The sequence below is a fragment of the Rhinoderma darwinii genome, unplaced genomic scaffold (genome assembly GCF_050947455.1).
Source record: "Rhinoderma darwinii isolate aRhiDar2 unplaced genomic scaffold, aRhiDar2.hap1 Scaffold_3317, whole genome shotgun sequence".
Classification (NCBI taxonomy): Eukaryota; Metazoa; Chordata; class Amphibia; order Anura; family Rhinodermatidae; genus Rhinoderma; species Rhinoderma darwinii.
The window spans coordinates 14087-38134 of record NW_027463398.1 but is presented as its reverse complement, the minus strand read 5'-3'; the positions used below and the strand labels follow the sequence as shown (position 1 = coordinate 38134).

At 44.1% G+C, this 24048-nt stretch overlaps 7 non-coding genes and 3 pseudogenes across 7 annotated transcripts; all 10 read right to left on the bottom strand.

Moving 5' to 3' along the window:
- Positions 1-81: 81 nt before the first annotated feature.
- Positions 82-272, bottom strand: LOC142704414 (U2 spliceosomal RNA). The gene has a single exon (XR_012867873.1). It is a non-coding gene; the product is annotated as a U2 spliceosomal RNA (small nuclear RNA).
- Positions 273-1562: 1290 nt separating this feature from the next.
- LOC142704396 (U2 spliceosomal RNA) lies at positions 1563-1733 on the bottom strand (annotated as a pseudogene).
- A 6408-nt stretch (positions 1734-8141) lies between these two features.
- LOC142704413 (U2 spliceosomal RNA) lies at positions 8142-8332 on the bottom strand. Its single transcript, XR_012867872.1, has one exon. It is a non-coding gene; the product is annotated as a U2 spliceosomal RNA (small nuclear RNA).
- Positions 8333-9622: 1290 nt separating this feature from the next.
- On the bottom strand, positions 9623-9816 carry LOC142704394 (U2 spliceosomal RNA). Its single transcript, XR_012867865.1, has one exon. It is a non-coding gene; the product is annotated as a U2 spliceosomal RNA (small nuclear RNA).
- Positions 9817-16140: 6324 nt separating this feature from the next.
- LOC142704412 (U2 spliceosomal RNA) lies at positions 16141-16331 on the bottom strand. Its single transcript, XR_012867871.1, has one exon. It is a non-coding gene; the product is annotated as a U2 spliceosomal RNA (small nuclear RNA).
- A 1290-nt stretch (positions 16332-17621) lies between these two features.
- Positions 17622-17812, bottom strand: LOC142704411 (U2 spliceosomal RNA). Its single transcript, XR_012867870.1, has one exon. It is a non-coding gene; the product is annotated as a U2 spliceosomal RNA (small nuclear RNA).
- A 1290-nt stretch (positions 17813-19102) lies between these two features.
- On the bottom strand, positions 19103-19305 carry LOC142704389 (U2 spliceosomal RNA; annotated as a pseudogene).
- A 1351-nt stretch (positions 19306-20656) lies between these two features.
- Positions 20657-20767, bottom strand: LOC142704407 (U2 spliceosomal RNA; annotated as a pseudogene).
- Positions 20768-22057: 1290 nt separating this feature from the next.
- Positions 22058-22248, bottom strand: LOC142704410 (U2 spliceosomal RNA). Its single transcript, XR_012867869.1, has one exon. It is a non-coding gene; the product is annotated as a U2 spliceosomal RNA (small nuclear RNA).
- A 1290-nt stretch (positions 22249-23538) lies between these two features.
- LOC142704409 (U2 spliceosomal RNA) lies at positions 23539-23729 on the bottom strand. The gene has a single exon (XR_012867868.1). It is a non-coding gene; the product is annotated as a U2 spliceosomal RNA (small nuclear RNA).
- Positions 23730-24048: the final 319 nt, after the last annotated feature.

The following is a 24048-nucleotide window of genomic DNA, read 5'->3' as shown; positions in this document are numbered from 1 at the left end:
GGGGAGATCCCTTCAGAAAGACAGAAACAATGGCAAAGAGAAAAAACACTTTTGGAATCTGATTTTAGTCAACACATAAGGGAAGGGTGCACCGGTCCTGGAAATACTGCAATACCAGGTCAATGCGTGGAGTGGACAGAGCAAGCTCTATTTCCATCTCCCTGTTCTAAAAATCCATTTAATATATGGTCCCCAGATAGGGGACGTATCAGATATTAAACTGATAAGAACAGATACTACACTTGATCTTAGCCAAAAGGCCGAGAAGCGATAACCCGAGCGGCCCTTGCCTTGCCCGAGCCTGTCCCATACTGCTGTTCACCCCTTGCAGCGATTCAGCCTACTCCTAGGCAATTCCATGGGGCCCTGCAGGCTCACACACATTTACAGCTACTAAGCGGGAGGTGAATAAAGGCCGGAGAGGAAGCCAGACAGGATTTGCTTCTTTTGCTTGCACCACAATGCAGTGCTGAAAGAGGAGGAATCTACATAAAAACGCCTTCCTGGCAACGCCCAAATGCCCTCCTGCCATGCAGATAAACACTGGCAGCGGCAGCAAGTGCATGCCCACAGCCACCCCTTGTTCCTTCACACCTTGTATCAGCTTTAATCCAGTCCTGTGCTGCCTGCTGAGCAGCACTGAACAACACTGCCTGGGCCCAGGCTTTTATCTCTGAGGCAGGCCCCATTATGATGTCAGAAAGCTGGCTCTGGAATCCTGAGGGCTCCACTATGACACGTGCAAAGTTCCGTCTGAACTTTATATAAGACTGTGAGGCTCAGTCAGTCACTCAGTGTTGCCTGAGAGGGCAACACTGCAACAGCCGGCCGCCAGGCTGTCTTTTTTTTGCACATTTATTTGCCTCCAGGAGGCCACAAGAGGGAGACAAGGGACTGCAAAATGGAAAATAGGCATCCACCAACTTTACAGACAACTTCTCTTTGCTCCTACAACCTCCATCCTTGCACAGTTTGTTATTCTTCCAGGTAACATAGTAACAAATCCAAATTGCTGCTCTCTTTGTAGGCAAGCAAGGGTTTGTTGCAACTGCAATTCTTACTTCTTCTTGAAATGTAGGGACGACAGTACATTCCATCACATCCACCTAGTGTACACAGGTAGGTCCATTGTGGCGGGTAGGCGGCTGGCTGCTTTAATGGCTGTTTGCTGTTCCCCTACTCCACTCCACTCCACTATTTGACTGTGGTGCTGCATCAATCAGTGGCTGGCTCAGGTGCAGCTCTTTAACTTACCTAGGAGGGAGGGAGGGAGGGCGGAGAGAAGACAAGGAAGGTGAATGAGCTGTTCCAATGTGAAATGCCGGAAACACAGAAACACAGAAGACACACACACACACACACACACACACACAACAAGAGGTGGCAATGTATTCATTAATTGCATTTAATAAATGAGCTCATTATCACACATGACTGTACAAATGCATTGTCCAACAGGTGTTGAAATAATGGGATTAAAAGGGGAGATCCCTTCAGAAAGACAGAAACAATGGCAAAGAGAAAAAACACTTTTGGAATCTGATTTTAGTCAACACATAAGGGAAGGGTGCACCGGTCCTGGAAATACTGCAATACCAGGTCAATGCGTGGAGTGGACAGAGCAAGCTCTATTTCCATCTCCCTGTTCTAAAAATCCATTTAATATATGGTCCCCAGATAGGGGACGTATCAGATATTAAACTGATAAGAACAGATTTTTTTTTTTTTTTTTTTTTTTTTTTTTTTTTTTTTTTTTTTTTTTTTTTTTTTTTTTTTTTTTTTTTTTTTTTTTTTTTTTTTTTTTTTTATTAAACCATTCAGGTTTTTTTGAATAAAACCGAGAACTGTAGTTGTTCAAACCACCTCTCTATTTTTCAAAAAATCTCATCACTCTGGTTCGTTATTTTATTTTTCCATCAAATACAAATTAATTCAAACAAATTCCTCAAACTAAATACCTCCATTTTAACATTCGCCATATCCCTTCCGCATCCATACCTTTTCCTAGATCCCATTTATAATAAAAATACAATTTAGCCAATACCATACTAACCACATCCTCCATCTCAAATACTTCTCTTTTATACACATTCAAATTCCTCGTATTCCACAATACCTCTTTCACACAAGTCAAAAAAATCCACAACACTCTATCCTTTTCACTACCCAAACTACACAAACCAAACAAGACAATTTCATACGTCAAACTCTTCAAACCAGTCAATTCTTCGCACAACCCACTCAACTTTTTCCAAACATCCTTTGCATGCTTACACGACCAAAACACATGACTCACATCCTCATCATCCCCACAACCTTCTCTCGGACACCTTTCAGATGCAACCAAACCTCTTCTTTTCTGAACACTCCTTACAGGCAACACTCCATGTACCGACATCCATAACAAATCTTTCTGCTTATTTGACACATCATACGTAACAATCTTCTTCCACACAGACTTAGACTCCATCGAATTCAAACCATTTACAGAACACATCACATTATTCATACACATACTTCTCACAACATTCTTTTCACTCAAAAATCTCTCCATTCTTACATCCTCTAGCTGGAACTTTTTAATAAATTTTTCAACATACAAATACCACCCTGTGCACTGAAAAGCAATTGGTTTACATAAATTACGTTTTTCCCATCTTAGACGCTGAATCACCGTTCCAGCTAAATATTTCGACATTCTGGAAGCCTTGGATTCTTTAAAAAAAAGCTCTACAAAAAAACGTACACAATTAATTCCAATGAAAATCTCCAAATTTGGGAAATCCAAGCCTCCATTACGTCTACTTTTCATTAGAATTTCTCTCTTTGCCTTCTCAATCCCGCTCCCCCATAAAAAAAGGAACAAAACTCTATTCACTTTTTTTAACATAGCTACAGCAGGAGGAAAAACCAGAGCAACATATAAAATCATAGGAAGAATAATACTTTTGACAATTAAAACCTTCCCCGAAAAAGAAAGATCCCTCATTCTCCACATTTCCAACTTTCTCACAATCCTACCACCTAACTCATCCCAACTTTCTCTCCCTTTCAGCTCATCATCAAACACAATACCCAAAATTTTTACACCATTCACCTGTTCCATATCAGAATCACTCACCCGCTCATTACTGAAAAAAATTTTAAATTTGCTCTTACCCCAATTTATTTTAAAAGCAGACGCAATACAAAACATATTTACGATCAACTTCACTCTGGACATATCATACACTGAATCACACAATACGCAAATATCATCCATATATCCCAAAGCTTTCACACGTTTTCCATCACACCCAGGCACCACCAAACCTTTCACAACCTTATCATTTCTAATCATTTGCAACAATGGTTCAATCGCGCAAATAAATAGGATAGGAGACAACGGACAACCCTGTCGCACACCAGACATAATACAAAATGATTCTGAAAAAAACCCATTCACCTGCACACAACTCTTTGCATTCGTATATAAATTCTTCAACAAACTCACAAACTGAACCGGAAAACCCATTCTCTCTAACACTTTGAACAAAAACACATGCGCCACACGATCAAACGCTTTCTCAAAATCTAACGCACACACAATCACCTTCTTATTCCGACCCTTACAATCCTCAAGCATATCCCGCACCAACGCCACGTTTTCATGCAATTTCCTTTTCGGTACCGCACATACCTGATCCTCATCAATCACACACCCAATCACATCTCTCATACGATTCGCAATCAGCTTGGCAAAAATTTTATAATCCGTATTAAGCAAAGTAATTGGTCGCCAGTTTTCTAACCGTCTCTTATCTCCTTTTTTATGCAACAAAACTACCATACCCTTCTTCATCACATCACACATATTAGTCCCAGAAAACAACACTCTCATAACTTCTATAACATCCTTCCCAATTATATCCCAATATTTCCCATAGAAATCAGCTGGTATTCCATCGATCCCTGGAGACTTATTTTTAGCCATACTTCCCACCACATCCTTTACTTCACCATCCATAATCTCACCAAGCAAAAACGCACATTCACTTTCAGGAACAAAATTACCCACAATATCCAAAAACTCCTCATCATCACCCAGATCACACTTCTTCACATCATACAGTTTTTTATAAAAATCAGACACCACATCAATCACATCCTTACCAAACACCTCTTTATCATCCTTATCCAATAACACATTCATTCCACTTTTCCCACCACACATTTTTTTAAAGAAAAATCTAGTGCACTTCTCGTGATTATCTCTAACCTCCACCTTAGACCTAAATATAATTTCTTTCCCTTTCTCTCGGAACCACTCCTTAATATCTTTTTTTGTTTTTTCCAAATCGTGTCTTACATCCATACCCAAATTTTTACATTGTTGAAGGAACGTCATCCGCATATTAAAGCGTGAATATTCTAATCTTTTCCTTCTCGCTCTTCTATACCCTATCTGTCTAAAAAACCCACCAATCTTTTTTTTCACCCATACCCACCATTCACACACATTAGAGAAAGAACTTTTCTTCCTAACCCAAAACCCATATTTTTTCCCAAACCTAGTTTTTACCCTTTCATCACTCAGAAAACTAACATTCATCTTCCATACCCCTCTACCATAAAAGAAATTATTTATAACAAAAACCCCCAACAAACACTCGTGATCTGAAAACCACACTCTCTCCTGCGCATAATCTACACATTTCATTGCAGAGGTAGAAAAAAAGAAAAAGTCCAGACGAGAATCCGTTCTTCCGTCATCGGCATGGTAAGTAAATGGACCTGGTTTCCTGGTGACAGCGTCCTGCAAAGCAAAGTCCTGCAAAATTTTATTCCACAAAACTCCGGTAGCGTCCACATTAGACTCTGTGGATCCAGCTCGGGCCTGCTTCTCCAGGATACAGTTAATGTCCCCAACAATAATTACAGGAACTTTACCGTGTAGAAAAAATTTTAAAGTATCAAAAAGTGCCAACCTATCAGATTTCACAGCATGGCCATAGATATTGATAAGCCTAAACTGCCACCCCTTATAGGCTAGTAACACGCAGACACATCTTCCTTCCTGAATGATTTGAGTCTGTTTGATGACAAACTCATTATTTTTAAAAAGGATACCAATTCCATCATTCCTATTTGTGGAAGAAAAGGACCAAATTGCTTCCCCAAACTTCCATTCTTCTTTACTAGGATTTTTTGACAAACCACATTCTTGTACACAAACGATGTCACTGCCCTTAGAGGCCAAAAAGTCCAGGACTGCAGCACGCTTGTGAGCAGAGGAGAACACCCGTACATTTTGAGAGACAATCTTTAATCTCAAAGACATGCGGGCATAGTATGGTTAGTGCAATGTAAAGCCATGAAATAACCAGAACATATCACGTCCCAGGGAAATACATAGCTCTTTCCAGATTTGCCACATTGACTTCACTGAGGAAACCTTCCCCAGGAGAGCTGGGTACTTCTGAGGCCACCTCAGATGACTTAGGGCTAGAACTGGAGTCACTATCCAGCAAAGAAAAAGGATTTGCATGAGCAGAATCTTCCAACAAACCTATCTTCAGTCTCTTCACCGCCTTTCCAGACTTGCCCCTTTTTGAGACCACTTTATGGAAGATTTCCGCACTAGTGGCACTAGGCATCCTAGCCTCCTTCTCATCCTCCTCTGATATTGACCACTCCACTTTAGCTGAGTCGTCCATTTTTGACTCTGGGCTAGAAAAAGACAAAATTTGCATACTTGCACCATTATCATGGGAAGCACACCCAATAGGTGGCGCTGTGTCTTCACCTTCCATAGGCATAACAACAGGTGTTTCCTCAACAATCGGCTCTGCAGGAGGGACCACACCCAACTCCATGCTGCTAATATGTGAGGTTAGAACCTCTCCTAGTACAGCTTTCCCAGGGTCCTGAGAAGCAGCCACAGAAACACTGCCAGCTGGCTCTGAAGTTATATCAGAAATGGCAGCAAGGGAACTTGTTGTTCTCACCTGTCTGCCCCATGTTCTTCTCTCTTGCCCTAAAAAGGGAAACACCTTTGGACATTTTCTGCATGTATGACCAGGCAAACCACAAATATCACACCTGGATGGGGAAATACACGCACTAGCCTCATGTCCTATTTCCTTGCAATTTCTACAAACCTTGCCTTTACATTCATCTTTGGTATGCCCGTAGGAAAAACAGGATCTACAAAAGCAAGGCATATCCTGGTAGTACAGATATCCCTTGTTCCCACCAATGGAAAAATTAGCAGGAGGATTCATCACTCCTCCAATACAGCTGGAGTCAGGTTTCAGCCTGACCCAGTACTTGATATCACCATTAAAGACTCCCCATAGGTTCTTCTGCTCCACACCTCCTCTAACATGGGTACAGTAGTGAGCTAAAAAAGCCCTGACCAGCCTTCTATCCAAAAATGGGTTATACATATGAATTGTTATACATTTTTCCACTGCAGAAAAAAGAGGTTGCACTTCAATGGATGTTAAAGCCTCATGCATGTGTTTCTCCTTGAGCAACTGAAAAACGTTTAAACAATAGGCAGCCTCAAAAAAGGATACATCATATGTAGCAATATTGCTGAAAGCTTGGATACAGAATACCTCTACCAACTTAACTCCAGCCAGGTCCAGAAGGATGTTCTCAATGATATGTCCAGTATCAACTTCGTCTCTCCTCTGCTCATTCACCACGAAACGGATAGTGTTACGCACAGCTGCCATCTTGATATGAAATGCCCAACGGCACGGTGATCGCTCCCAAAAACGTCGGAAAGGACTCCACGAAAGGCCGAACCCCCCGGCCCAGACCAGGCAATGAACCTGATCTGAGCCAAAAGGCCGAGAAGCGATAACCCGAGCGGCCCTTGCCTTGCCCGAGCCTGTCCCATACTGCTGTTCACCCCTTGCAGCGATTCAGCCTACTCCTAGGCAATTCCATGGGGCCCTGCAGGCTCACACACATTTACAGCTACTAAGCGGGAGGTGAATAAAGGCCGGAGAGGAAGCCAGACAGGATTTGCTTCTTTTGCTTGCACCACAATGCAGTGCTGAAAGAGGAGGAATCTACATAAAAACGCCTTCCTGGCAACGCCCAAATGCCCTCCTGCCATGCAGATAAACACTGGCAGCGGCAGCAAGTGCATGCCCACAGCCACCCCTTGTTCCTTCACACCTTGTATCAGCTTTAATCCAGTCCTGTGCTGCCTGCTGAGCAGCACTGAACAACACTGCCTGGGCCCAGGCTTTTATCTCTGAGGCAGGCCCCATTATGATGTCAGAAAGCTGGCTCTGGAATCCTGAGGGCTCCACTATGACACGTGCAAAGTTCCGTCTGAACTTTATATAAGACTGTGAGGCTCAGTCAGTCACTCAGTGTTGCCTGAGAGGGCAACACTGCAACAGCCGGCCGCCAGGCTGTCTTTTTTTTGCACATTTATTTGCCTCCAGGAGGCCACAAGAGGGAGACAAGGGACTGCAAAATGGAAAATAGGCATCCACCAACTTTACAGACAACTTCTCTTTGCTCCTACAACCTCCATCCTTGCACAGTTTGTTATTCTTCCAGGTAACATAGTAACAAATCCAAATTGCTGCTCTCTTTGTAGGCAAGCAAGGGTTTGTTGCAACTGCAATTCTTACTTCTTCTTGAAATGTAGGGACGACAGTACATTCCATCACATCCACCTAGTGTACACAGGTAGGTCCATTGTGGCGGGTAGGCGGCTGGCTGCTTTAATGGCTGTTTGCTGTTCCCCTACTCCACTCCACTCCACTATTTGACTGTGGTGCTGCATCAATCAGTGGCTGGCTCAGGTGCAGCTCTTTAACTTACCTAGGAGGGAGGGAGGGAGGGCGGAGAGAAGACAAGGAAGGTGAATGAGCTGTTCCAATGTGAAATGCCGGAAACACAGAAACACAGAAGACACACACACACACACACACACACACACAACAAGAGGTGGCAATGTATTCATTAATTGCATTTAATAAATGAGCTCATTATCACACATGACTGTACAAATGCATTGTCCAACAGGTGTTGAAATAATGGGATTAAAAGGGGAGATCCCTTCAGAAAGACAGAAACAATGGCAAAGAGAAAAAACACTTTTGGAATCTGATTTTAGTCAACACATAAGGGAAGGGTGCACCGGTCCTGGAAATACTGCAATACCAGGTCAATGCGTGGAGTGGACAGAGCAAGCTCTATTTCCATCTCCCTGTTCTAAAAATCCATTTAATATATGGTCCCCAGATAGGGGACGTATCAGATATTAAACTGATAAGAACAGATACTACACTTGATCTTAGCCAAAAGGCCGAGAAGCGATAACCCGAGCGGCCCTTGCCTTGCCCGAGCCTGTCCCATACTGCTGTTCACCCCTTGCAGCGATTCAGCCTACTCCTAGGCAATTCCATGGGGCCCTGCAGGCTCACACACATTTACAGCTACTAAGCGGGAGGTGAATAAAGGCCGGAGAGGAAGCCAGACAGGATTTGCTTCTTTTGCTTGCACCACAATGCAGTGCTGAAAGAGGAGGAATCTACATAAAAACGCCTTCCTGGCAACGCCCAAATGCCCTCCTGCCATGCAGATAAACACTGGCAGCGGCAGCAAGTGCATGCCCACAGCCACCCCTTGTTCCTTCACACCTTGTATCAGCTTTAATCCAGTCCTGTGCTGCCTGCTGAGCAGCACTGAACAACACTGCCTGGGCCCAGGCTTTTATCTCTGAGGCAGGCCCCATTATGATGTCAGAAAGCTGGCTCTGGAATCCTGAGGGCTCCACTATGACACGTGCAAAGTTCCGTCTGAACTTTATATAAGACTGTGAGGCTCAGTCAGTCACTCAGTGTTGCCTGAGAGGGCAACACTGCAACAGCCGGCCGCCAGGCTGTCTTTTTTTTGCACATTTATTTGCCTCCAGGAGGCCACAAGAGGGAGACAAGGGACTGCAAAATGGAAAATAGGCATCCACCAACTTTACAGACAACTTCTCTTTGCTCCTACAACCTCCATCCTTGCACAGTTTGTTATTCTTCCAGGTAACATAGTAACAAATCCAAATTGCTGCTCTCTTTGTAGGCAAGCAAGGGTTTGTTGCAACTGCAATTCTTACTTCTTCTTGAAATGTAGGGACGACAGTACATTCCATCACATCCACCTAGTGTACACAGGTAGGTCCATTGTGGCGGGTAGGCGGCTGGCTGCTTTAATGGCTGTTTGCTGTTCCCCTACTCCACTCCACTCCACTATTTGACTGTGGTGCTGCATCAATCAGTGGCTGGCTCAGGTGCAGCTCTTTAACTTACCTAGGAGGGAGGGAGGGAGGGCGGAGAGAAGACAAGGAAGGTGAATGAGCTGTTCCAATGTGAAATGCCGGAAACACAGAAACACAGAAGACACACACACACACACACACACACACACAACAAGAGGTGGCAATGTATTCATTAATTGCATTTAATAAATGAGCTCATTATCACACATGACTGTACAAATGCATTGTCCAACAGGTGTTGAAATAATGGGATTAAAAGGGGAGATCCCTTCAGAAAGACAGAAACAATGGCAAAGAGAAAAAACACTTTTGGAATCTGATTTTAGTCAACACATAAGGGAAGGGTGCACCGGTCCTGGAAATACTGCAATACCAGGTCAATGCGTGGAGTGGACAGAGCAAGCTCTATTTCCATCTCCCTGTTCTAAAAATCCATTTAATATATGGTCCCCAGATAGGGGACGTATCAGATATTAAACTGATAAGAACAGATTTTTTTTTTTTTTTTTTTTTTTTTTTTTTTATTAAACCATTCAGGTTTTTTTGAATAAAACCGAGAACTGTAGTTGTTCAAACCACCTCTCTATTTTTCAAAAAATCTCATCACTCTGGTTCATTATTTTATTTTTCCATCAAATACAAGATAAATCAAACAAAATTCCTCAAACTAAATACCTCCATTTTAACATTCGCCATATCCCTTCCGCATCCATACCTCTTTCTAGATCCCATTTATAATAAAAATACAATTTAGCCAATACCATACTAACCACATCCTCCATCTCAAATACTTCTCTTTTATACACATTCAAATTCCTCGTATTCCACAATACTTCTTTCACACAAGTCAGAAAAATCCACAACACTCTATCCTTTTCACTACCCAAACTACACAAACCAAACAAGACAATTTCATACGTCAAAACCTTCAAACCAGTCAATTCTTCACACAACCCACTCAACTTTTTCCAAACATCCTTTGCATGCTTACACGACCAAAACACATGACTCACATCCTCATCATCCCCACAACCTTCTCTCGGACACCTTTCAGACGCAACCAAACCTCTTCTTTTCTGAACACTCCTTACAGGCAACACTCCATGTACCGACATCCATAACAAATCTTTCTGCTTATTTGACACATCATACGTAACAATCTTCTTCCACACAGACTTAGACTCCATCGAATTCAAACCATTTACAGAACACATCACATTATTCATACACATACTTCTCACAACATTCTTTTCTCTCAAAAATCTCTCCATTCTTACATCCTCTAGCTGGAACTTTTTGATAAATTTTTCTACATACAAATACCACCCCGTGCACTGGAAAGCAATTGGTTTACATAAATTTCGTTTTTCCCAACTTAGACGCTGAATCACCGTTCCAGCTAGATACTTAGACATTCTGGAAGCCTTGGATTCCTTAAATAAAAGCTCTACAAAAAAACGTACACAATTGATTCCAATGAAAATCTCCAAATTTGGGAAATCAAGGCCTCCATTACGTCTGCTTTTCATTAGAATTTCTCTCCTTGCCTTCTCAATCCCGCTCCCCCATAGAAAAAGGAACAAAACTCTATTTACTTTTTTTAACATAGCAACAGCAGGAGGAAAAACCAGAGCAACATATAAAATCATAGGTAGAATAATACTTTTGACAATTAAAACCTTCCCCGAAAAAGAAAGATCCCTCATTCTCCACATTTCCAACTTTCGCACAATCCTACCACCTAACTCATCCCAACTTTCTTTCCCTTTCAGCTCATCATCAAACACAATACCCAAAATTCTCACACCATTCACCTGTTCCATATCAGAATCACACACTCGCTCATTACTGAAAAAAATTTTAAATTTGCTCTTACCCCAATTTATTTTAAAAGCAGACGCAATACAAAACATATTTACAATCAACTTCACTCTGGACATATCATACACTGAATCACACAATACACAAATATCATCCATATATCCCAAAGCTTTCACACGCTTTCCATCACACCCGGGCACCACCAAACCTTTCACAACCTTATCATTTCTAATCATTTGCAACAATGGTTCAATCGCACAAATAAAAAGGATGGGAGACAACGGACAACCCTGTCGCACACCAGACATAATACTAAATGATTCTGAAAAAAACCCATTCACCTGCACACAACTCTTTGCATTCGCGTATAATTTCTTCAACAAACTCACAAACTGAACCGGAAAACCCATTCTCTCTAACACTTTGAACAAAAACACATGCGCCACACGATCAAACGCTTTCTCAAAATCTAACGCACACACAATCACCTTCTTATTCCGACCCTTACAATCCTCAAGCATGTCCCGCACCAACGCCACGTTCTCATGCAATTTCCTTTTCGGTACCGCACATACCTGATCCTCATCAATTACACACCCAATCACATCTCTCATACGATTCGCAATCAGCTTGGCAAAAATTTTATAATCCGTATTCAGCAAAGTAATTGGTCGCCAGTTTTCTAACCGTCTCTTATCTCCTTTTTTATGCAACAGAACTACCATACCCTTCTTCATCACATCACACATATTCGTCCCAGAAAACAACACTCTCATAACATCAATAACATCCTTCCCAATTATATCCCAATATTTCCCATAGAAATCAGCTGGTATTCCATCGATCCCTGGAGACTTATTTTTGGCCATACTTCCCACCACATCCTTTACTTCACCATCCATAATCTCACCAAGCAAAAACGCACATTCACTTTCAGGAACAAAATTACACACAATATCCAAAAACTCATCATCGTCACCCATATCACACTTCTTCACATCATACAGTTGTTTATAAAAATCAGACACCACATCAATCACATCCTTACCAAACACCTCTTTATCATCCTTATCCAATAACACATTCATACCACTTTTCCCACCACACATTTTTTTAAAGAAAAATCTAGTGCACTTCTCGTGATTATCTCTAACCTCCACCTTAGACCTAAATATAATTTCTTTCCCTTTCTCTCGGAACCACTCCTTAATATCTTTTTTTGTTTTTTCCAAATCGTGTCTTACATCCATACCCAAATTTTTACATTGTTGAAGGAACGTCATCCGCATATTAAAGCGTGAATATTGCAATCTTTTCCTTCTCGCTCTTCTATACCCTATCTGTCTAAAAAACCCACCAATCTTTTTTTTCACCCATACCCACCATTCACACACATTAGAGAAAGAACTTTTCTTCCTAACCCAAAACCCATATTTTTTCCCAAACCTAGTTTTTACCCTTTCATCACTCAGAAAACTAACATTCATCTTCCATACCCCTCTACCATAAAAGAAATTATTTATAACAAAAACCCCCAACAAACACTCGTGATCTGAAAACCACACTCTCTCCTGCGCATAATCTACACATTTCATTGCTGAAGTAGAAAAAAAGAAAAAATCCAGACGAGAATCCGTTCTTCCGTCATCGGCATGGTACGTAAATGGACCTGGTTTCCTGGTGACAGCGTCCTGCAAAGCAAAGTCCTGCAAAATTTGATTCCACAAACTTCCGGTAGCGTCCACATTAGACTCTGTGGATCCAGCTCGGGCCTGCTTCTCCAGGATACAGTTAATATCACCGACAATAATAACAGGAACTTTACCATGTAGAAAAAATTTTAAACTATCAAAAAGTGCCAACCTATCAGATTTCACAGCATGGCCATAGATATTGATAAGCCTAAACTGCCATCCCTTATAGGATAGTAACACACAGACACATCTTCCTTCCTGAATGATTTGAGTCTGTTTGATGACAAACTCATTATTTTTGAAGAGAATACCAATTCCATCATTCCTATTTGTGGAAGAAAAGGACCAAATTGCTTCCCCAAACTTCCATTCTTCTTTCCTAGGCATTTTTGATAAACCACATTCTTGTACGCAAACAATGTCACTGCCCTTAGAGGCCAAAAAGTCCAGGACTGCAGCACGCTTGTGAGCAGAGGAGAACACCCGTACATTTTGTGAGACAATCTTTAATCTCAAAGACATGCGGGCATAGTATGGTTAGTGGAAAAGCAAGCCATGAAATAGCCAGAACATATCACGTCCCAGGGAAATACATTGCTCTTTCCAGATTTGCCACATTGACTTCACTGAGGAAACCTTCCCCAGGAGAGCTGGGTACTTCTGAGGCCACCTCAGATGACTTAGGGCTACAACTAGAGTCACTGTCCAGCAATGAGAAAGGATTTGCATGAGCAGAATCTTCCAACAAACCTATCTTCAGTCTCTTCACCGCCTTTCCAGATTTCCCCCTTTTTGAGACAACTTTGTGGAAAATTTCCGCACTAGTGGCACTAGGCATCCTGGCCTCCTTCTCGTCCTCCTCCGATATTGACCACTCCACTTTAGCTGAGTCTTCCGTTTTTGACTCTGGGCTAGAGAAAGACAAAATTTGCATACTTGCACCATTATCAGGGTATGCACACCCACTAGGTGGCGCTGTGTCTTCACCTTCCATAGGTATAACCACAGGTGTCTCATCAACAGTTGGCTCTGCAGGAGGGACCACACCCAACTCCATGCTGTCAGTATGTGAGGTTAGAACCTCTCCTAATCCAGCTTTCCCAGGGTCCTGAGAAGCAGCCACAGAAACACTGCCAGCAGGCTCTGAAATTACATCAGAAGAGGCAGCAAGGGAACTTGTTGTTCTCACCTGTCTGCCCCATGTCCTTCTCTCTTGCCCTAAGAAGGGAAACACCTTTGGGCATTTTCTACAGGTATGACCAGGCAAACCACAAATATCACACCTGGATGGGGAAATGCATGCACTAACCTCATGTCCTGTTTCCTTGCAATTTCTGCAAACCTTGCCTTTACATGCATCTTTAGTATGCCCGTAGGAAAAACATGATCTGCAAAATGATGGCATATCTTGGTAGTAAAGATATCCCTTGTTCCCACCAATGGAAAAATTAGCGGGAGGATTCATCACTCCTCCAATACAGCTGGAGTCAGGTTTCAGCCTGACCCAGTACTTGATATCACCATTAAAAACTCCCCATAGGTTCTTCTGCTCCACACCTCCTCTAACATGGGTACAGTAGTGAGCTAAAAAGGCCCTGACCAGCCTTCTATCCAGAAATGGGTTATACATGTGGATGGTAATACATTTCTCCACTGCTGAGAAAAGAGGTAGCACTTCAATAGATTTTAAAGCCTCATGCATATGTTTCTCCTTGAGCAACTGAAAAACATTTAGACAGTAGGCGGCCTCAAAAAAGGATACGTCATACGTAGCAATATTGCTGAAAGCTTGGATACAGAATACCTCTACCAATGTGACTCCAGCCAGGTCCAGAAGGATGTTCTCAATGATGTGCCCAGTATCCACTTCTTCTCTCCTCTGCTCATTCACCACAAAACGAATTGTATTCCGCACAGCTGCCATCTTGATGAGGAATGCCCAACGGCACGATGATCGCTCCCAAAAACGTCGGAGAGGACTCCACGAAAGACCGAACCCCCGGCCCAGACCAGGCAATAAACCTGATCTGAGCCAAAAGGCCGAGAAGCGATAACCCGAGCGGCCCTTGCCTTGCCCGAGCCTGTCCCATACTGCTGTTCACCCCTTGCAGCGATTCAGCCTACTCCTAGGCAATTCCATGGGGCCCTGCAGGCTCACACACATTTACAGCTACTAAGCGGGAGGTGAATAAAGGCCGGAGAGGAAGCCAGACAGGATTTGCTTCTTTTGCTTGCACCACAATGCAGTGCTGAAAGAGGAGGAATCTACATAAAAACGCCTTCCTGGCAACGCCCAAATGCCCTCCTGCCATGCAGATAAACACTGGCAGCGGCAGCAAGTGCATGCCCACAGCCACCCCTTGTTCCTTCACACCTTGTATCAGCTTTAATCCAGTCCTGTGCTGCCTGCTGAGCAGCACTGAACAACACTGCCTGGGCCCAGGCTTTTATCTCTGAGGCAGGCCCCATTATGATGTCAGAAAGCTGGCTCTGGAATCCTGAGGGCTCCACTATGACACGTGCAAAGTTCCGTCTGAACTTTATATAAGACTGTGAGGCTCAGTCAGTCACTCAGTGTTGCCTGAGAGGGCAACACTGCAACAGCCGGCCGCCAGGCTGTCTTTTTTTTGCACATTTATTTGCCTCCAGGAGGCCACAAGAGGGAGACAAGGGACTGCAAAATGGAAAATAGGCATCCACCAACTTTACAGACAACTTCTCTTTGCTCCTACAACCTCCATCCTTGCACAGTTTGTTATTCTTCCAGGTAACATAGTAACAAATCCAAATTGCTGCTCTCTTTGTAGGCAAGCAAGGGTTTGTTGCAACTGCAATTCTTACTTCTTCTTGAAATGTAGGGACGACAGTACATTCCATCACATCCACCTAGTGTACACAGGTAGGTCCATTGTGGCGGGTAGGCGGCTGGCTGCTTTAATGGCTGTTTGCTGTTCCCCTACTCCACTCCACTCCACTATTTGACTGTGGTGCTGCATCAATCAGTGGCTGGCTCAGGTGCAGCTCTTTAACTTACCTAGGAGGGAGGGAGGGAGGGCGGAGAGAAGACAAGGAAGGTGAATGAGCTGTTCCAATGTGAAATGCCGGAAACACAGAAACACAGAAGACACACACACACACACACACACACACACAACAAGAGGTGGCAATGTATTCATTAATTGCATTTAATAAATGAGCTCATTATCACACATGACTGTACAAATGCATTGTCCAACAGGTGTTGAAATAATGGGATTAAAAGGGGAGATCCCTTCAGAAAGACAGAAACAATGGCAAAGAGAAAAAACACTTTTGGAATCTGATTTTAGTCAACACATAAGGGAAGGGTGCACCGGTCCTGGAAATACTGCAATACCAGGTCAATGCGTGGAGTGGACAGAGCAAGCTCTATTTCCATCTCCCTGTTCTAAAAATCCATTTAATATATGGTCCCCAGATAGGGGACGTATCAGATATTAAACTGATAAGAACAGATACTACACTTGATCTTAGCCAAAAGGCCGAGAAGCGATAACCCGAGCGGCCCTTGCCTTGCCCGAGCCTGTCCCATACTGCTGTTCACCCCTTGCAGCGATTCAGCCTACTCCTAGGCAATTCCATGGGGCCCTGCAGGCTCACACACATTTACAGCTACTAAGCGGGAGGTGAATAAAGGCCGGAGAGGAAGCCAGACAGGATTTGCTTCTTTTGCTTGCACCACAATGCAGTGCTGAAAGAGGAGGAATCTACATAAAAACGCCTTCCTGGCAACGCCCAAATGCCCTCCTGCCATGCAGATAAACACTGGCAGCGGCAGCAAGTGCATGCCCACAGCCACCCCTTGTTCCTTCACACCTTGTATCAGCTTTAATCCAGTCCTGTGCTGCCTGCTGAGCAGCACTGAACAACACTGCCTGGGCCCAGGCTTTTATCTCTGAGGCAGGCCCCATTATGATGTCAGAAAGCTGGCTCTGGAATCCTGAGGGCTCCACTATGACACGTGCAAAGTTCCGTCTGAACTTTATATAAGACTGTGAGGCTCAGTCAGTCACTCAGTGTTGCCTGAGAGGGCAACACTGCAACAGCCGGCCGCCAGGCTGTCTTTTTTTTGCACATTTATTTGCCTCCAGGAGGCCACAAGAGGGAGACAAGGGACTGCAAAATGGAAAATAGGCATCCACCAACTTTACAGACAACTTCTCTTTGCTCCTACAACCTCCATCCTTGCACAGTTTGTTATTCTTCCAGGTAACATAGTAACAAATCCAAATTGCTGCTCTCTTTGTAGGCAAGCAAGGGTTTGTTGCAACTGCAATTCTTACTTCTTCTTGAAATGTAGGGACGACAGTACATTCCATCACATCCACCTAGTGTACACAGGTAGGTCCATTGTGGCGGGTAGGCGGCTGGCTGCTTTAATGGCTGTTTGCTGTTCCCCTACTCCACTCCACTCCACTATTTGACTGTGGTGCTGCATCAATCAGTGGCTGGCTCAGGTGCAGCTCTTTAACTTACCTAGGAGGGAGGGAGGGAGGGCGGAGAGAAGACAAGGAAGGTGAATGAGCTGTTCCAATGTGAAATGCCGGAAACACAGAAACACAGAAGACACACACACACACACACACACACACACAACAAGAGGTGGCAATGTATTCATTAATTGCATTTAATAAATGAGCTCATTATCACACATGACTGTACAAATGCATTGTCCAACAGGTGTTGAAATAATGGGATTAAAAGGGGAGATCCCTTCAGAAAGACAGAAACAATGGCAAAGAGAAAAAACACTTTTGGAATCTGATTTTAGTCAACACATAAGGGAAGGGTGCACCGGTCCTGGAAATACTGCAATACCAGGTCAATGCGTGGAGTGGACAGAGCAAGCTCTATTTCCATCTCCCTGTTCTAAAAATCCATTTAATATATGGTCCCCAGATAGGGGACGTATCAGATATTAAACTGATAAGAACAGATACTACACTTGATCTTAGCCAAAAGGCCGAGAAGCGATAACCCGAGCGGCCCTTGCCTTGCCCGAGCCTGTCCCATACTGCTGTTCACCCCTTGCAGCGATTCAGCCTACTCCTAGGCAATTCCATGGGGCCCTGCAGGCTCACACACATTTACAGCTACTAAGCGGGAGGTGAATAAAGGCCGGAGAGGAAGCCAGACAGGATTTGCTTCTTTTGCTTGCACCACAATGCAGTGCTGAAAGAGGAGGAATCTACATAAAAACGCCTTCCTGGCAACGCCCAAATGCCCTCCTGCCATGCAGATAAACACTGGCAGCGGCAGCAAGTGCATGCCCACAGCCACCCCTTGTTCCTTCACACCTTGTATCAGCTTTAATCCAGTCCTGTGCTGCCTGCTGAGCAGCACTGAACAACACTGCCTGGGCCCAGGCTTTTATCTCTGAGGCAGGCCCCATTATGATGTCAGAAAGCTGGCTCTGGAATCCTGAGGGCTCCACTATGACACGTGCAAAGTTCCGTCTGAACTTTATATAAGACTGTGAGGCTCAGTCAGTCACTCAGTGTTGCCTGAGAGGGCAACACTGCAACAGCCGGCCGCCAGGCTGTCTTTTTTTTGCACATTTATTTGCCTCCAGGAGGCCACAAGAGGGAGACAAGGGACTGCAAAATGGAAAATAGGCATCCACCAACTTTACAGACAACTTCTCTTTGCTCCTACAACCTCCATCCTTGCACAGTTTGTTATTCTTCCAGGTAACATAGTAACAAATCCAAATTGCTGCTCTCTTTGTAGGCAAGCAAGGGTTTGTTGCAACTGCAATTCTTACTTCTTCTTGAAATGTAGGGACGACAGTACATTCCATCACATCCACCTAGTGTACACAGGTAGGTCCATTGTGGCGGGTAGGCGGCTGGCTGCTTTAATGGCTGTTTGCTGTTCCCCTACTCCACTCCACTCCACTATTTGACTGTGGTGCTGCATCAATCAGTGGCTGGCTCAGGTGCAGCTCTTTAACTTACCTAGGAGGGAGGGAGGGAGGGCGGAGAGAAGACAAGGAAGGTGAATGAGCTGTTCCAATGTGAAATGCCGGAAACACAGAAACACAGAAGACACACACACACACACACACACACACACAACAAGAGGTGGCAATGTATTCATTAATTGCATTTAATAAATGAGCTCATTATCACACATGACTGTACAAATGCATTGTCCAACAGGTGTTGAAATAATGGGATTAAAAGGGGAGATCCCTTCAGAAAGACAGAAACAATGGCAAAGAGAAAAAACACTTTTGGAATCTGATTTTAGTCAACACATAAGGGAAGGGTGCACCGGTCCTGGAAATACTGCAATACCAGGTCAATGCGTGGAGTGGACAGAGCAAGCTCTATTTCCATCTCCCTGTTCTAAAAATCCATTTAATATATGGTCCCCAGATAGGGGACGTATCAGATATTAAACTGATAAGAACAGATTTTTTTTTTTTTTTTTTTTTAATCATTCAGATCACGTCTTAAAAATCATAAAATTCAAAATAAAAAAGACTTAGATCATCACAATGAAAACTGAAAACGTATAATTAACTTTTGTTTTCCTCTTTCCTTTTTTCCTTTTAAGAAATCAAAAAAACATTCCTTTTTTAACAGCAATAGTTCCTAACATATCCACTAAATGTTCCTGCAAATCATTACCATCCCATTCACAGTTTACAATGCACGCTAACCACGTTGGCACACCATACCGTTCAAGAAACCCTGGTAAATTTTCTCTTACACAGAGCCGCACCCTTCTCCGCATTTTTTCAAAATTAATTTTACTACGTAACTGCTCTACTTCTTCCAGTAACCTGTCTCTTTCTGCTCTTTCCTCTTCTGAAATGACACTTTTTTTCTTTCTCTCTGCTTTTTTCCTTTTTTTCTCATCACTTTGCCCACTTCCTTCCAATTTCTGAAGCTTTCCTTCTTCCAAACTAACTTCCGCTTCCTTTCTTTTGACTATCTTCTTATTTTCGTCTTGTACCTCACGTTTGCTTTTCTTTGGGCATGATTTGAATATGTGCCCCTCCTCTCCACACATATTACATACTTTCCCTTTCTGACATTCATTATACTTATGTCCCTCTTGCAGACATTTTGTACACATTACTTTCTCACACGTTTCTCTCTCATGACCATAATCTTTACAATTCAAACAAAACATATCCATTCCCAAAAAAAATAAATTTCCACATGCACTTCCAATCTTAAACCGCGCTGGAGGAAACAATAGGTTTCCAGATTCACCAATTCTTGCAAATTTACAAAGAAATTTCCATTTCCCAGTCCAAAATCCAAAGGGGTTAAACACTTTCCCCTTTCCCACCACCTCCTCACAAAACTTAGTGAGAAATGACTTAATGTCCTCTTCTTCCACGTAAGGCGAAAACATCTTTACGACCACCAACTTCTTGTTTGGCACAAAATGTGGTGTTACCTTCACACCCACAAGTCTTGGGTCCCTTTTACCTTCCTTCAAGCGTTCCAAAAAATCAGAATAAATTTCTTCTGTAGCGAAGGTAACGTCAAAGCACCCTCTCCTCGGATAGTCCATCACCGCCAAAATGCACGATCTCTCCAGCTGAAAGAAATCCAACAAAAGGACCTTCGTGATGAACTCCAAATCCTTCCTTTGCCTCTCAGATTCCTCCACGAAAAACCGGACCGCATTCCTGGTTCGCATATGTTCGGGAATTTCCTCCATCCTGCTCCAAAAGAATTCCAGCAATCTCCAAAGAAATACCTTCAGTACCGGAGTACCAGGCAGGTGATCGCTCCCCGTTGCCCTGGACTAATCCTCCTCCCCAATAGCAGCAGAGGGGTGAAGTCTCTCCTAAGAGAAACGATCCCCCCAGGCCAAGGAAAAGGGTACCAGGGCACCTCCTGACCAAGAAACAAGGCAATACCCTAAAGTACTACACTTGATCTTAGCCAAAAGGCCGAGAAGCGATAACCCGAGCGGCCCTTGCCTTGCCCGAGCCTGTCCCATACTGCTGTTCACCCCTTGCAGCGATTCAGCCTACTCCTAGGCAATTCCATGGGGCCCTGCAGGCTCACACACATTTACAGCTACTAAGCGGGAGGTGAATAAAGGCCGGAGAGGAAGCCAGACAGGATTTGCTTCTTTTGCTTGCACCACAATGCAGTGCTGAAAGAGGAGGAATCTACATAAAAACGCCTTCCTGGCAACGCCCAAATGCCCTCCTGCCATGCAGATAAACACTGGCAGCGGCAGCAAGTGCATGCCCACAGCCACCCCTTGTTCCTTCACACCTTGTATCAGCTTTAATCCAGTCCTGTGCTGCCTGCTGAGCAGCACTGAACAACACTGCCTGGGCCCAGGCTTTTATCTCTGAGGCAGGCCCCATTATGATGTCAGAAAGCTGGCTCTGGAATCCTGAGGGCTCCACTATGACACGTGCAAAGTTCCGTCTGAACTTTATATAAGACTGTGAGGCTCAGTCAGTCACTCAGTGTTGCCTGAGAGGGCAACACTGCAACAGCCGGCCGCCAGGCTGTCTTTTTTTTGCACATTTATTTGCCTCCAGGAGGCCACAAGAGGGAGACAAGGGACTGCAAAATGGAAAATAGGCATCCACCAACTTTACAGACAACTTCTCTTTGCTCCTACAACCTCCATCCTTGCACAGTTTGTTATTCTTCCAGGTAACATAGTAACAAATCCAAATTGCTGCTCTCTTTGTAGGCAAGCAAGGGTTTGTTGCAACTGCAATTCTTACTTCTTCTTGAAATGTAGGGACGACAGTACATTCCATCACATCCACCTAGTGTACACAGGTAGGTCCATTGTGGCGGGTAGGCGGCTGGCTGCTTTAATGGCTGTTTGCTGTTCCCCTACTCCACTCCACTCCACTATTTGACTGTGGTGCTGCATCAATCAGTGGCTGGCTCAGGTGCAGCTCTTTAACTTACCTAGGAGGGAGGGAGGGAGGGCGGAGAGAAGACAAGGAAGGTGAATGAGCTGTTCCAATGTGAAATGCCGGAAACACAGAAACACAGAAGACACACACACACACACACACACACACACAACAAGAGGTGGCAATGTATTCATTAATTGCATTTAATAAATGAGCTCATTATCACACATGACTGTACAAATGCATTGTCCAACAGGTGTTGAAATAATGGGATTAAAAGGGGAGATCCCTTCAGAAAGACAGAAACAATGGCAAAGAGAAAAAACACTTTTGGAATCTGATTTTAGTCAACACATAAGGGAAGGGTGCACCGGTCCTGGAAATACTGCAATACCAGGTCAATGCGTGGAGTGGACAGAGCAAGCTCTATTTCCATCTCCCTGTTCTAAAAATCCATTTAATATATGGTCCCCAGATAGGGGACGTATCAGATATTAAACTGATAAGAACAGATACTACACTTGATCTTAGCCAAAAGGCCGAGAAGCGATAACCCGAGCGGCCCTTGCCTTGCCCGAGCCTGTCCCATACTGCTGTTCACCCCTTGCAGCGATTCAGCCTACTCCTAGGCAATTCCATGGGGCCCTGCAGGCTCACACACATTTACAGCTACTAAGCGGGAGGTGAATAAAGGCCGGAGAGGAAGCCAGACAGGATTTGCTTCTTTTGCTTGCACCACAATGCAGTGCTGAAAGAGGAGGAATCTACATAAAAACGCCTTCCTGGCAACGCCCAAATGCCCTCCTGCCATGCAGATAAACACTGGCAGCGGCAGCAAGTGCATGCCCACAGCCACCCCTTGTTCCTTCACACCTTGTATCAGCTTTAATCCAGTCCTGTGCTGCCTGCTGAGCAGCACTGAACAACACTGCCTGGGCCCAGGCTTTTATCTCTGAGGCAGGCCCCATTATGATGTCAGAAAGCTGGCTCTGGAATCCTGAGGGCTCCACTATGACACGTGCAAAGTTCCGTCTGAACTTTATATAAGACTGTGAGGCTCAGTCAGTCACTCAGTGTTGCCTGAGAGGGCAACACTGCAACAGCCGGCCGCCAGGCTGTCTTTTTTTTGCACATTTATTTGCCTCCAGGAGGCCACAAGAGGGAGACAAGGGACTGCAAAATGGAAAATAGGCATCCACCAACTTTACAGACAACTTCTCTTTGCTCCTACAACCTCCATCCTTGCACAGTTTGTTATTCTTCCAGGTAACATAGTAACAAATCCAAATTGCTGCTCTCTTTGTAGGCAAGCAAGGGTTTGTTGCAACTGCAATTCTTACTTCTTCTTGAAATGTAGGGACGACAGTACATTCCATCACATCCACCTAGTGTACACAGGTAGGTCCATTGTGGCGGGTAGGCGGCTGGCTGCTTTAATGGCTGTTTGCTGTTCCCCTACTCCACTCCACTCCACTATTTGACTGTGGTGCTGCATCAATCAGTGGCTGGCTCAGGTGCAGCTCTTTAACTTACCTAGGAGGGAGGGAGGGAGGGCGGAGAGAAGACAAGGAAGGTGAATGAGCTGTTCCAATGTGAAATGCCGGAAACACAGAAACACAGAAGACACACACACACACACACACACACACACAACAAGAGGTGGCAATGTATTCATTAATTGCATTTAATAAATGAGCTCATTATCACACATGACTGTACAAATGCATTGTCCAACAGGTGTTGAAATAATGGGATTAAAAGGGGAGATCCCTTCAGAAAGACAGAAACAATGGCAAAGAGAAAAAACACTTTTGGAATCTGATTTTAGTCAACACATAAGGGAAGGGTGCACCGGTCCTGGAAATACTGCAATACCAGGTCAATGCGTGGAGTGGACAGAGCAAGCTCTATTTCCATCTCCCTGTTCTAAAAATCCATTTAATATATGGTCCCCAGATAGGGGACGTATCAGATATTAAACTGATAAGAACAGATACTACACTTGATCTTAGCCAAAAGGCCGAGAAGCGATAACCCGAGCGGCCCTTGCCTTGCCCGAGCCTGTCCCATACTGCTGTTCACCCCTTGCAGCGATTCAGCCTACTCCTAGGCAATTCCATGGGGCCCTGCAGGCTCACACACATTTACAGCTACTAAGCGGGAGGTGAATAAAGGCCGGAGAGGAAGCCAGACAGGATTTGCTTCTTTTGCTTGCACCACAATGCAGTGCTGAAAGAGGAGGAATCTACATAAAAACGCCTTCCTGGCAACGCCCAAATGCCCTCCTGCCATGCAGATAAACACTGGCAGCGGCAGCAAGTGCATGCCCACAGCCACCCCTTGTTCCTTCA